General features: G+C 44.6%; 1 protein-coding gene across 1 annotated transcript in view; it reads right to left on the bottom strand.

Annotated features, from left to right (window-relative positions):
• LOC109894191 (catenin alpha-2) overlaps positions 1 to 12,122 on the bottom strand; it is a 690,086-nt gene that overhangs the window by 602,495 nt on the left and 75,469 nt on the right.

The raw sequence follows: 12,122 nt of genomic DNA, 5'->3' as shown, positions 1-12,122 counted from the left end.
ACGAAAATTCCAAATAGTTTCCATTATGTCCACAGAAACATGTCAAAGTTTTTTATAATCAATCCTCAGGTTGTTTTTAAAATATATAATCGCTAATATATCAAACTCTCCTTTCACAGTAGGAGAGGGGAAAACAATGGCTGTCCAAATTCTGTTGCGCAAGCAAAACTCATGTGACCACTTGACGCGATGTTATCGTTCTGGCTCATTTTTCAAAATAAAAGCCTGAAGCTATGTCTGAAGACTGTTGACACCTTGAGAAAGCGATAGGAAAAGGAATATGGTTCATATCCCTTTAAATGGAAGGTTATGGAACATGGAGTTTTCAAAATAGAAGCCACTTCCTGCTTTGATTTTCTTCAGGGTTTCGCCTGCAATATCAGTTATGTTATACTAACAGACAATATTTTGACAGTTTTGGAAACTTTAGAGTGTTTTCTATCCAATACTAATAATAATATGCATATATTAGCAACTGAGACCGAGGAGCTGGCCGTTTACAATGGGCACCTTTTCATCCAAGCTACTCAATACTGCCCATGCAGCCATATGAAGTTAACGTGATCAAGACAAAAGAGATGATTGTGAACTACAGGAAAAAGAGGACCGAGGACGGGGCTGTAGTGGAGCAGGTTGAGAGCTTCAAGTTCCTTGGTGTCCACATCACCAACAAACTAAAATGGTCCAAGCCCACCAAGACAGTCGTGAAGAGGGCACGACAAAACCTATTCCCGTCCAGGAGACTGAAAAGGTTTGGTATGGGTCCTCAGATCCTCAAAAGGTTCTACAGCTACACCATCGAGAGCATCCGGTGGTTGCATCACTGCCTGGTATGGCAACTGCTCGACCTCCGACCGCAAGGCACTACAGAGGGTAGTGCGTACGGCCCAGTACATCACTGGGGCCAAGCTTCCTGCCATCCAGGACCTTTACACCAGGCAGTATCAGAGGAAGGCCCTAAATATTGTCAAAGACTCCAGCCACCCAAGTTATAGACTGTTCTCTCTGCTATCGCACGACAAGCAGAACCAGAGCGCCAAGTCTAGGTCCAAGATGCTTCTAAACAGCTTCTACCCCCAAGCCATAAGACTCCTGAACATCTAATCAAATGGCTACCCAGACTATTTGCATTGCCCCCCCCTCTCTTTTACACCGCTGATACTCGCTGTTATCATCTATGCATAGTCACATTAATAACTCTACCTACATGTACATAATACCTCACCTCACCGGTGCCCCGCACATTGACTCTATACCGGTACCCACCTGTATAGTCTCGCTATTGTTATTTTACAGTTGCTCTTTAATTACTTCATTACTTCTTCTCTTATTATTTTTTCAACTGCATTGTTGGTTAGGGGCTCGCTCGTAAGTAAGCATTTCACTGTAAGGTCACAACACCTTCGGAATTCGGCACATGTGACTAATACATTTTCATTTGATTTGAGCAAAGTCAAAATTGATTGTATGATTGTATAATTGATCCATTAATGCCTACATGGCTGTCTCAGAAAAATGGTGTTGTAAAATTATATTGAACACAAAAGATGCCAACGATTGAAAAGAGCAGTAGTTGGGGTTATCTGTCTGAATCAAGTGCCATTCTATGACTTTGGCTAATATGCCTCCATTTTTTGTTGTGCTTTCACCTTGGTATCGCTTTGGTATCGAGTATTGTGATACTAAACCTGGTATAGGAATCAAAGTAAAACTTTTGGTATTTTGACAACACTGTTAGCCAGTAACTTGAGCCAGGCCCTGGACCCTGGAAAGAGGGGGTGAAGGCATTCACTGCTCATAGCCAACACAGGCATTCAATCCATTCTCACCAGAGCACTAACGCTAGCACAGTAGCAAGGCTTTCCCATGCCAAATTGCAAGTTAGCCAACGCTGCTGATTTTACGCTCGACCACACTCGCAAGCATGCTACCAGGCCCTGTGCCATTCCACACTGCAGGATAGCCAGCATTGCCACTTTATCCACTCGCTGGTGCCTGCCATGTTGACTCTGTAGCAAATTAGCATTGCTGTCCACAAAGGCAAGGTTGCTCCTACTTAATGGGGAGTATGTTACACTTTTAGGAAACATGGCTACAATTGTGTGCGTTTACACTCTACTCAATCACTGGACATGGCTCCAACTAGCTCTCAAAACCCTCAACTCCTCCAGACTCCCACGCTTCTTACCGCGACTCTTCACGACTTGGCATTACGACTCATCAGATAGAGAGCTCATTTGGCCGTTAGCTACTCTGCGTTGGCGTTAGAGAGTCTTCTGTTAACGTCCCTTTGTAACATGGTGAGAGAAGCGGGCATATCGCCTCAACATTGGCACTGGTGTAAATTACACTCCAGGCATTACGCAGAGCAGATTATATTCTTAATCATTCATTGTGTGTTAAATTCAAATCACTGTCTGCTTTACAAGATTTGGCTACTGCGCTAGGCTAAGTAATTAAAACAGAAAATTACTGCACAAAACAGGCAAAAATAAAGGACAGCAAAGTGGGACACAGCTAGACTCTGGCTTCAATGAGATTGCTGGGAGAAGGATAATGCAATTCCCATATCCTCTCTCTGTATGACGACATATCAGGTCAACCGGTCTCTATACTGTAAAAACATACATAAAAGCCAACAGTCTTCGCATAACTGATGTGCATACAATACACGCCTTAGAGGGACAAAATACATCATTCATTGTTCTCTCCCCTCCCCTCCCCGCCTCTCCCCTTCCCCAATACACATGCGCACATGCAAGAGTGCACACACACACACACGCGCACACACACACACACAATAAATAACTGCTGTACAATGGCCTGCTGTGATCAGCTATAGCCCCGAAGGCAAACGCCATTATCCCTCTTCTCAGTGTCTTCAAAGCTGCACACACACACAACACAGGTATTTTGCTGATCAAACTACAGGCCTGGGCTGCTCTGCATCGAAACCCGACTTTGCTCTTTGCCAAAGTGACAAGGAGAACACCAAGACCTGCAGTGTGCTTCCAGAGTTAACAATGCATGCATAATCAGCCACCTTCTCCATTGTCAATTATTTAGACTTCCAAGGAGAGGTACGCTGGTTAGGAGAGCACTTAGTTAATGCAGTATGAGTCAACGACAATGTGCTGTAAGGGCCGTAGCGCCCATTATGGCTATGTTGGCCCCCGAGATTAAACATGAACCCAGAGACAGAGAGAGGGAGAGAGAGAAAGAAAGAGAGACGGGGGGGGGGGGGGGGGGGGGGCAAGACAGAAAAAGGGGAGAGGGAGAGAGAGATGGGGAGACACAGGCATAGTGAGAGAGAGAGAGAGAGAGAGAGAGAGAGAGAGAGAGAGAGAGAGAGAGAGAGAGAGAGAGAGAGAGTGAGTGAAGAAGTTAAGAAGACTGACTCACCATGAATGACTCCATGTTAGTGGTACAAGAACTAGCATGGGGAATCAGATAGTCACCTCTCAAAGGCGGTTTCTAGGCTCTAAGTGCTCAGTGCTCTGCAGGTGTGGCGTCAGACGAAACACCAGTGGCCTCCAACAGCTACTGTACCAGCCCTCCAGCTCGATATCTCTCATCCTCAGAAAACGTTTTCCAAACCCCCCCCCAAAAAACGATCGAAACGACATGCAGAGAGCGAAGAGCATCAGACACATCAACATCATCCCCAAACATCCCTGTGACTGGCGGAAATCCCTTCCAAGAAACGAGATTAGGGGCAGAGTAGAGCAGGAGCAGCAAATCCACTTTGCATTGCCCTCGACCAGGGCACATTTCCCATCACTCTCTCTACAGAGCCAATACAGGTTCTCTCTCTCTCTGAGTGCTCGCTGACATGTCCCCTTCGTTCGCTATGGAGTTTACTATGAAGTTCCCGCCAGTAATCTCCTCAGAGCATGGTTGCGTCCCAAGTCGCATGCACCATATTCCCTTTAAAGTGCACTCTGTTTGACCAGAGCCCATAGGGTTTCGGTCAAAAGTAGCGCACTGGGGTGCCATTTGGGACGCAGGCCATAACTCAGACAGCAAAGTGGACATGTAGTGTGGCTGTCGACGCCACTGGAGACAGTCATATGAAAAAAAGAAAAGAAAAACCTGACATGTCTAAGGTCTGGAGCCCACATGACAAACTGTAGTAGTCAATAGTAGCCTATCGGGACAAAGCTTTGCTGAAGCAATCACTCCATCGAAATTCGCTGCTCCATTATACTACCAAAGTACCCTCCGTGCCAAAACCCACAATACCATTCATCTCTATACTCTAGAGGGTTTGGGTTCAGAGGTCCCTGTTGTATTTTAGAGGTGTAGAGACATTGATGGATTGGGTCCCGGCAATAGAGGAGTGTGTGAAATGCAATTATGAAGAGCGAGCAGGCAGGAATCCAAGGGGCGCCTAACCTCCTCACATGGAGGCGACCACAAACAACATGACATTCATTATAGGTGGTCAATTACTTCCTCTTATGGCAGTAACATAATTGTTCCCGGGCGGTTTTTGGGGGTGGGGCAGATTCAGAAAGAGGAGTCGTTGGGTTATCCGTTCCGGGAAGAAAACCCTTCTTAACTCAATCGATGTGCTTTAAGCCTGTTGCGAGGGGAGGGGTCACCGGGCTGATGCATCCATCTAACCAACCACAACCCAATGAATCCTAACCAATACATTGCCTCCTAACCGTACATTGTCTCTTCTTCTGTGGACATTAAGGGAGGTGAACGGCTCTAAAGGAAGAAAGTCCATAATGATGAAAGTCCCGCACTGGCCAATGAGGTGTCAAAGGTCACTGCAGGGTTCAAAGACTCACTGGGAGGTGGAAATGTGGGAGGGTTGAAGCATGTTAAATGCGCATAGCGTCAACCCGACAGCAACAACGTAACCTTCATACATTCTTTACCTGTTGTCATATCTGAACAGCAATACAACAGGCGTAAGCTTTCCTTTCCTGTGACATTTGTTGATGCTAATAGCAATATATTTCTAGGTTTTAGGCTGCCTGTAGTGTGGCTGGAAATAAATTAAAATCCATTTATAAGGATTTCAATATCATTTACTTATTACATTTATAGACTGTGGCTCCTAAACTGTAAAAAAAAAGAAGAAAAAATGATATTTGGGAGATTCATGTTTTGTATGTATGAATCTGACCAGATTAGACTGATTCATGTTTTGTATGTATGAATCTGACCAGATTAGACTGATTCATGTTTTGTATGTATGAATCTGACCAGATTAGACTGATTCATGTTTTGTATGTATGAATCTGACCAGATTAGACTGATTCATGTTTTGTATGTATGAATCTGACCAGATTAGACTGATGAATGTTTTGTATGTATGAATCTGACCAGATTAGACTGATTCATGTTTTGTATGTATGAATCTGACCAGATTAGACTGATTCATGTTTTGTATGTATGAATCTGACCAGATTAGACTGATTCATGTTTTGTATGTATGAATCTGACCAGATTAGACTGATGAATGTTTTGCATGTATGAATCTGACCAGATTAGACTGATGAACGCTACCTGATAATACATTCACAAAAGAGTACAAACGTAAAAATAAACACTATTTCATCTGAAAACCGGACACGTTAGCACATCAAAAGGGATTGTTGAAAGGAGAACATCCCATCCCTAAACTCTATGGGCGAGGCGTTTAGACAAGGACGTCAATGTGCCTCCCCCTCGTCTCAAATAGATATTCAACTTAGGTAAACATTCACACACCACCAGCCAGGTAGCTAGAATTTTCATAGATTTGTCTTCTAGTGATGGACTTTAGCAGACTGCCATTTAGTAGCTCACTGGCTGGTAGTGGTCCTCTGTGCACTGCATCCTGTGGCTGATTTGTGGTTAGAGTTTTGGACTAGTAACCGGAAGGTTGCAAGTTCAAATCCCCGAGCTGACAAGGTACAAATCTGTCATTCTGCCCCTGAACAGGTAGTTAACCCAATGTTCCTAGGCCGTCATTGAAAATAAGAATTTGTTCTTAACTGACTTGCCTAGTTAAATAAAGGTAAAATAAATCAAATGTGGCACACACAGAGAGAGAGAGAGAGAGAGAGAGAGAGAGAGAGAGAGAGAGAGAGAGAGAGAGAGAGAGAGAGACAGACAGAGAGAGAGAGAGACAGACAGAGAGAGAGATCACAACAAGCTCTCACAGTCTCACTGCAGAATTAGATGTTCATCCACATTCTCCAAACGTCAAATTTCAAATTGCTCCAAACATCACATTTCAAAGGTCAGGATTAAGTTTGGGCACTCATTCCAACTGGTTAAGGTAAGGGTTAAGGTTTGGGCACTCATTCCAACTGGTTAAGGTAAGGGTTAAGGTTTGGGCACTCATTCCAACTGGTTAAGGTAAGGGTTAAGGTTTGGGCACTCATTCCAACTGGTTAAGGTAAGGGTTAAGGTTTGGGCACTCATTCCAACTGGTTAAGGTAAGGGTTAAGGTTTGGGCACTCATTCCAACTGGTTAAGGTAAGGGTTAAGGTTTGGGCACTCATTCCAACTGGTTAAGGTAAGGGTTAAGGTTTGGGCACTCATTCCAACTGGTTAAGGTAAGGGTTAAGGTTTGGGCACTCATTCCAACTGGTTAAGGTAAGGGTTAAGGTTTGGGCACTCATTCCAACTGGTTAAGGTAAGGGTTAAGGTTTGGGCACTCATTCCAACTGGTTAAGGTAAGGGTTAAGGTTTGGGCACTCATTCCAACTGGTTAAGGTAAGGGTTAAGGTTTGGGCACTCATTCCAACTGGTTAAGGTAAGGGTTAAGGTTTGGGCACTCATTCCAACTGGTTAAGGTAAGGGTTAAGGTTTGGGCACTCATTCCAACTGGTTAAGGTAAGGGTTAAGGTTTGGGCACTCATTCCAACTGGTTAAGGTAAGGGTTAAGGTTGGGCACTCATTCCAACTGGTTAAGGTAAGGGTTAAGGTTTGGGCACTCATTCCAACTGGTTAAGGTAAGGGTTAAGGTTTGGGCACTCATTCCAACTGGTTAAGGTAAGGGTTAAGGTTTGGGCACTCATTCCAACTGGTTAAGGTAAGGGTTAAGGTTTGGGCACTCATTCCAACTGGTTAAGGTAAGGGTTAAGGTTTGGGCACTCATTCCAACTGGTTAAGGTAAGGGTTAAGGTTTGGGCACTCATTCCAACTGGTTAAGGTAAGGGTTAAGGTTTGGGCACTCATTCCAACTGGTTAAGGTAAGGGTTAAGGTTTGGGCACTCATTCCAACTGGTTAAGGTAAGGGTTAAGGTTTGGGCACTCATTCCAACTGGTTAAGGTAAGGGTTAAGGTTTGGGCACTCATTCCAACTGGTTAAGGTAAGGGTTAAGGTTTGGGCACTCATTCCAACTGGTTAAGGTAAGGGTTAAGGTTTGGGCACTCATTCCAACTGGTTAAGGTAAGGGTTAAGGTTTGGGCACTCATTCCAACTGGTTAAGGTAAGGGTTAAGGTTTGGGCACTCATTCCAACTGGTTAAGGTAAGGGTTAAGGTTTGGGCACTCATTCCAACTGGTTAAGGTAAGGGTTAAGGTTTGGGCACTCATTCCAACTGGTTAAGGTAAGGGTTAAGGTTTGGGCACTCATTCCAACTGGTTAAGGTAAGGGTTAAGGTTTGGGCACTCATTCCAACTGGTTAAGGTAAGGGTTAAGGTTTGGGCACTCATTCCAACTGGTTAAGGTAAGGGTTAAGGTTTGGGCACTCATTCCAACTGGTTAAGGTAAGGGTTAAGGTTTGGGCACTCATTCCAACTGGTTAAGGTAAGGGTTAAGGTTTGGGCACTCATTCCAACTGGTTAAGGTAAGGGTTAAGGTTTGGGCACTCATTCCAACTGGTTAAGGTAAGGGTTAAGGTTTGGGCACTCATTCCAACTGGTTAAGGTAAGGGTTAAGGTTTGGGCACTCATTCCAACTGGTTAAGGTAAGGGTTAAGGTTTGGGCACTCATTCCAACTGGTTAAGGTAAGGGTTAAGGTTTGGGCACTCATTCCAACTGGTTAAGGTAAGGGTTAAGGTTTGGGCACTCATTCCAACTGGTTAAGGTAAGGGTTAAGGTTTGGGCACTCATTCCAACTGGTTAAGGTAAGGGTTAAGGTTTGGGCACTCATTCCAACTGGTTAAGGTAAGGGTTAAGGTTTGGGCACTCATTCCAACTGGTTAAGGTAAGGGTTAAGGTTTGGGCACTCATTCCAACTGGTTAAGGTAAGGGTTAAGGTTTGGGCACTCATTCCAACTGGTTAAGGTAAGGGTTAAGGTTTGGGCACTCATTCCAACTGGTTAAGGTAAGGGTTAAGGTTTGGGCACTCATTCCAACTGGTTAAGGTAAGGGTTAAGGTTTGGGCACTCATTCCAACTGGTTAAGGTAAGGGTTAAGGTTTGGGCACTCATTCCAACTGGTTAAGGTAAGGGTTAAGGTTTGGGCACTCATTCCAACTGGTTAAGGTAAGGGTTAAGGTTTGGGCACTCATTCCAACTGGTTAAGGTAAGGGTTAAGGTTTGGGCACTCATTCCAACTGGTTAAGGTAAGGGTTAAGGTTTGGGCACTCATTCCAACTGGTTAAGGTAAGGGTTAAGGTTTGGGCACTCATTCCAACTGGTTAAGGTAAGGGTTAAGGTTTGGGCACTCATTCCAACTGGTTAAGGTAAGGGTTAAGGTTTGGGCACTCATTCCAACTGGTTAAGGTAAGGGTTAAGGTTTGGGCACTCATTCCAACTGGTTAAGGTAAGGGTTAAGGTTTGGGCACTCATTCCAACTGGTTAAGGTAAGGGTTAAGGTTTGGGCACTCATTCCAACTGGTTAAGGTAAGGGTTAAGGTTGGGCACTCATTCCAACTGGTTAAGGTAAGGGTTAAGGTTTGGGCACTCATTCCAACTGGTTAAGGTAAGGGTTAAGGTTTGGGCACTCATTCCAACTGGTTAAGGTAAGGGTTAAGGTTTGGGCACTCATTCCAACTGGTTAAGGTAAGGGTTAAGGTTTGGGCACTCATTCCAACTGGTTAAGGTAAGGGTTAAGGTTTGGGCACTCATTCCAACTGGTTAAGGTAAGGGTTAAGGTTTGGGCACTCATTCCAACTGGTTAAGGTAAGGGTTAAGGTTTGGGCACTCATTCCAACTGGTTAAGGTAAGGGTTAAGGTTTGGGCACTCATTCCAACTGGTTAAGGTAAGGGTTAAGGTTTGGGCACTCATTCCAACTGGTTAAGGTAAGGGTTAAGGTTTGGGCACTCATTCCAACTGGTTAAGGTAAGGGTTAAGGTTTGGGCACTCATTCCAACTGGTTAAGGTAAGGGTTAAGGTTTGGGCACTCATTCCAACTGGTTAAGGTAAGGGTTAAGGTTTGGGCACTCATTCCAACTGGTTAAGGTAAGGGTTAAGGTTTGGGCACTCATTCCAACTGGTTAAGGTAAGGGTTAAGGTTTGGGCACTCATTCCAACTGGTTAAGGTAAGGGTTAAGGTTTGGGCACTCATTCCAACTGGTTAAGGTAAGGGTTAAGGTTTGGGCACTCATTCCAACTGGTTAAGGTAAGGGTTAAGGTTTGGGCACTCATTCCAACTGGTTAAGGTAAGGGTTAAGGTTTGGGCACTCATTCCAACTGGTTAAGGTAAGGGTTAAGGTTTGGGCACTCATTCCAACTGGTTAAGGTAAGGGTTAAGGTTTGGGCACTCATTCCAACTGGTTAAGGTAAGGGTTAAGGTTTGGGCACTCATTCCAACTGGTTAAGGTAAGGGTTAAGGTTTGGGCACTCATTCCAACTGGTTAAGGTAAGGGTTAAGGTTTGGGCACTCATTCCAACTGGTTAAGGTAAGGGTTAAGGTTTGGGCACTCATTCCAACTGGTTAAGGTAAGGGTTAAGGTTTGGGCACTCATTCCAACTGGTTAAGGTAAGGGTTAAGGTTTGGGCACTCATTCCAACTGGTTAAGGTAAGGGTTAAGGTTTGGGCACTCATTCCAACTGGTTAAGGTAAGGGTTAAGGTTTGGGCACTCATTCCAACTGGTTAAGGTAAGGGTTAAGGTTTGGGCACTCATTCCAACTGGTTAAGGTAAGGGTTAAGGTTTGGGCACTCATTCCAACTGGTTAAGGTAAGGGTTAAGGTTTGGGCACTCATTCCAACTGGTTAAGGTAAGGGTTAAGGTTTGGGCACTCATTCCAACTGGTTAAGGTAAGGGTTAAGGTTTGGGCACTCATTCCAACTGGTTAAGGTAAGGGTTAAGGTTTGGGCACTCATTCCAACTGGTTAAGGTAAGGGTTAAGGTTTGGGCACTCATTCCAACTGGTTAAGGTAAGGGTTAAGGTTTGGGCACTCATTCCAACTGGTTAAGGTAAGGGTTAAGGTTTGGGCACTCATTCCAACTGGTTAAGGTAAGGGTTAAGGTTTGGGCACTCATTCCAACTGGTTAAGGTAAGGGTTAAGGTTTGGGCACTCATTCCAACTGGTTAAGGTAAGGGTTAAGGTTTGGGCACTCATTCCAACTGGTTAAGGTAAGGGTTAAGGTTTGGGCACTCATTCCAACTGGTTAAGGTAAGGGTTAAGGTTTGGGCACTCATTCCAACTGGTTAAGGTAAGGGTTAAGGTTTGGGCACTCATTCCAACTGGTTAAGGTAAGGGTTAAGGTTGGGCACTCATTCCAACTGGTTAAGGTAAGGGTTAAGGTTTGGGCACTCATTCCAACTGGTTAAGGTAAGGGTTAAGGTTTGGGCACTCATTCCAACTGGTTAAGGTAAGGGTTAAGGTTTGGGCACTCATTCCAACTGGTTAAGGTAAGGGTTAAGGTTTGGGCACTCATTCCAACTGGTTAAGGTAAGGGTTAAGGTTTGGGCACTCATTCCAACTGGTTAAGGTAAGGGTTAAGGTTTGGGCACTCATTCCAACTGGTTAAGGTAAGGGTTAAGGTTTGGGCACTCATTCCAACTGGTTAAGGTAAGGGTTAAGGTTTGGGCACTCATTCCAACTGGTTAAGGTAAGGGTTAAGGTTTGGGCACTCATTCCAACTGGTTAAGGTAAGGGTTAAGGTTTGGGCACTCATTCCAACTGGTTAAGGTAAGGGTTAAGGTTTGGGCACTCATTCCAACTGGTTAAGGTAAGGGTTAAGGTTTGGGCACTCATTCCAACTGGTTAAGGTAAGGGTTAAGGTTTGGGCACTCATTCCAACTGGTTAAGGTAAGGGTTAAGGTTTGGGCACTCATTCCAACTGGTTAAGGTAAGGGTTAAGGTTTGGGCACTCATTCCAACTGGTTAAGGTAAGGGTTAAGGTTTGGGCACTCATTCCAACTGGTTAAGGTAAGGGTTAAGGTTTGGGCACTCATTCCAACTGGTTAAGGTAAGGGTTAAGGTTTGGGCACTCATTCCAACTGGTTAAGGTAAGGGTTAAGGTTTGGGCACTCATTCCAACTGGTTAAGGTAAGGGTTAAGGTTTGGGCACTCATTCCAACTGGTTAAGGTAAGGGTTAAGGTTTGGGCACTCATTCCAACTGGTTAAGGTAAGGGTTAAGGTTTGGGCACTCATTCCAACTGGTTAAGGTAAGGGTTAAGGTTTGGGCACTCATTCCAACTGGTTAAGGTAAGGGTTAAGGTTTGGGCACTCATTCCAACTGGTTAAGGTAAGGGTTAAGGTTTGGGCACTCATTCCAACTGGTTAAGGTAAGGGTTAAGGTTTGGGCACTCATTCCAACTGGTTAAGGTAAGGGTTAAGGTTTGGGCACTCATTCCAACTGGTTAAGGTAAGGGTTAAGGTTTGGGCACTCATTCCAACTGGTTAAGGTAAGGGTTAAGGTTTGGGCACTCATTCCAACTGGTTAAGGTAAGGGTTAAGGTTTGGGCACTCATTCCAACTGGTTAAGGTAAGGGTTAAGGTTTGGGCACTCATTCCAACTGGTTAAGGTAAGGGTTAAGGTTTGGGCACTCATTCCAACTGGTTAAGGTAAGGGTTAAGGTTTGGGCACTCATTCCAACTGGTTAAGGTAAGGGTTAAGGTTTGGGCACTCATTCCAACTGGTTAAGGTAAGGGTTAAGGTTTGGGCACTCATTCCAACTGGTTAAGGTAAGGGTTAAGGTTTGGGCACTCATTCCAACTGGTTAAGGTAAGGGTTAAGGTTTGGGCACTCATTCCAACTGGTTAAGGTAAG

The sequence above is a fragment of the Oncorhynchus kisutch genome, linkage group LG7 (assembly GCF_002021735.2).
Source record: "Oncorhynchus kisutch isolate 150728-3 linkage group LG7, Okis_V2, whole genome shotgun sequence".
In the NCBI taxonomy this organism is placed as follows: domain Eukaryota; kingdom Metazoa; phylum Chordata; class Actinopteri; order Salmoniformes; family Salmonidae; genus Oncorhynchus; species Oncorhynchus kisutch.
Note: the sequence above shows the minus strand (reverse complement) of the source record. Positions and strands in the feature narration are given on the sequence as shown.